The sequence below is a fragment of the Oncorhynchus keta genome, unplaced genomic scaffold (assembly GCF_023373465.1).
Source record: "Oncorhynchus keta strain PuntledgeMale-10-30-2019 unplaced genomic scaffold, Oket_V2 Un_contig_5544_pilon_pilon, whole genome shotgun sequence".
Taxonomy (NCBI): Eukaryota; Metazoa; Chordata; class Actinopteri; order Salmoniformes; family Salmonidae; genus Oncorhynchus; species Oncorhynchus keta.
In genome coordinates, this window is record NW_026288357.1 from 2,501 (window position 1) to 4,778 (window position 2,278).

General features: G+C 51.9%; 1 long non-coding RNA gene across 2 annotated transcripts; it reads right to left on the minus strand.

Moving 5' to 3' along the window:
* Positions 1-441: 441 nt before the first annotated feature.
* LOC127925420 (uncharacterized) lies at positions 442-1,887 on the minus strand. Of its 2 annotated transcripts, none has more exons than XR_008120896.1 (4): positions 1,847-1,887; positions 925-992; positions 828-861; positions 442-509 (listed from the first exon to the last, which is right to left on the minus strand). It is a non-coding gene; the product is annotated as an uncharacterized LOC127925420 (long non-coding RNA). The 2 variants fall into 2 exon arrangements; XR_008120895.1 differs by lacking the exon at positions 1,847-1,887 and adding an exon at positions 1,024-1,070.
* Positions 1,888-2,278: the final 391 nt, after the last annotated feature.

Below are 2,278 nucleotides of genomic sequence, written 5' to 3' on the forward strand. Positions count from 1 at the left end.
GAGAGAGAGAGAGAGAGAGAGAGAGAGAGAGAGAGAGAGAGAGAGAGAGGAAGGGAAGAGAAAGAAGTTAGCGAGGCAAACTGTTTATTTGTCTATTAGTTGACACTGCTTACTTTTGTGATGTAAGATGACATCACTATGAAGTCAAGGTTACATCAATCTTATAACAAACAGAGGAGATGAACTACCTTCAACCTGCTGTCTCTCTCTGTCTATCTCTAACCCTCCTCTCTTCCTCTCTCTGTCTACCTCTAACCCTCCTCTCTTCTCTCTCTGTCTACCTCTAACCCTCCTCTACTCCTCTCTCTGTCTACCTCTAACCCTCCCTATTCCTCTCTGTCTACCTCTAACCCTCCTCTATTCCTCTCTCTGTCTACCTCTAACCCTCCTCTATTCCTCTCTCTGTCTACCTCTAACCCTCCCCTATTCCTCTCTGTCTACCTCTAACCCTCCTCTACTGCCTCTCTCTGTCTACCTCTAACCCTCCTCTACTGCCTCTCTCTGTCTACCTCTAACCCTCCTCTATTCCTCTCTGTCTACCTCTAACCCTCCTCTATTCCTCTCTGTCTACCTCTAACCCTCCTCTATCTTCCTCTCTGTCTACCTCTAACCCTCCTCTATTCCTCTCTGTCTACCTCTAACCCTTCCCTCTATTCCTCTCTCTGTCTACCTCTAACCCTCCCTCTATTCCTCTCTGTCTACCTCTAACCCTCCTCTATTCCTCTCTGTCTACCTCTAACCCTCCCCTATTCTCTCTCTGTCTACCTCTAACCCTCCTCTATTCCTCTCTGTCTACCTCTAACCCTCCTCTATTCCTCTCTGTCTACCTCTAACCCTCCTCTACTGCCTCTCTCTGTCTACCTCTAACCCTCCTCTATTCCTCTCTGTCTACCTCTAACCCTCCTCTACTTCCTCTCTGTCTACCTCTAACCCTCCTCTACTGCCTCTCTCTGTCTACCTCTAACCCTCCTCTACTGCCTCTCTCTGTCTACCTCTAACCCTCCTCTATTCCTCTCTGTCTACCTCTAACCCTCCTCTACTGCCTCTCTCTGTCTACCTCTAACCCTCCTCTATTCCTCTCTGTCTACCTCTAACCCTCATCTATTCCTCTCTGTCTACCTCTAACCCTCCTCTCTTCCTCTCTCTGTCTACCTCTAACCCTCCCCTATTCCTCTCTGTCTACCTCTAACCCTCCTCTATTCCTCTCTGTCTACCTCTAACCCTCCTCTACTCCTCTCTGTCTACCTCTAACCCTCCCCTATTCCTCTCTGTCTACCTCTTACCCTCCTCTATTCCTCTCTGTCTACCTCTAACCCTCCTCTCTTCCTCTCTGTCTACCTCTAACCCTCCTCTCTTCCTCTCTGTCTACCTCTAACCCTCCCCTATTCCTCTCTGTCTACCTCTAACCCTCCTCTCTTCCTCTCTGTCTACCTCTAACCCTCCTCTCTTCCTCTCTCTGTCTACCTCTAACCCTCCTCTCTTCCTCTCTGTCTACCTCTAACCCTCCTCTCTTCCTCTCTCTGTCTACCTCTAACCCTCGCCTATTCCTCTCTGTCTACCTCTAACCCTCCTCTCTTCCTCTCTCTGTCTACCTCTAACCCTCCTCTCTTCCTCTCTCTGTCTACCTCTAACCCTCCTCTCTTCCTCTCTGTCTACCTCTAACCCTCCTCTATTCCTCTCTGTCTACCTCTAACCCTCCCCTATTCCTCTCTCTGTCTACCTCTAACCCTCCTCTCTTCCTCTCTGTCTACCTCTAACCCTCCTCTATTCCTCTCTGTCTACCTCTAACCCTCCTCTCTTCCTCTCTCTGTCTACCTCTAACCCTCCTCTCTTCCTCTCTGTCTACCTCTAACCCTCCTCTACTGCCTCTCTCTGTCTACCTCTAACCCTCCCCTATTCTATCTCCTCTCTCCCCCATCTACCCCTCCTAACCCTTCCCCATCCCCCATCCTCCTCTCTCTCCCCCATCTCCCTCTCCTCCTCTCTCTCCCATCCCCCTCTCCCCCATCCCCCATCCTCCTCTCTCTCCCCCACCACCCCCTCCTCCCTCTCTCCTCCCCATCCCCCCTCCTCCTCTCTCTCCCCATCCCCATCTCCTCCCTCTCTCCCCCCATCTCCCCCTCCTCCCTCTCTCTCCCATCCCCCTCCTCCTTCTCTCTCCCCCATCTCCCTCCTTGTCTCTCTCCCCCATCCCCATCCCCATCACCTCGTCTCTCTCTCTCCCATCTCCCCCTCCTCCTCTCTCTCTCCCCATCCCCCTCCTCCTCTCTCTCTCCCC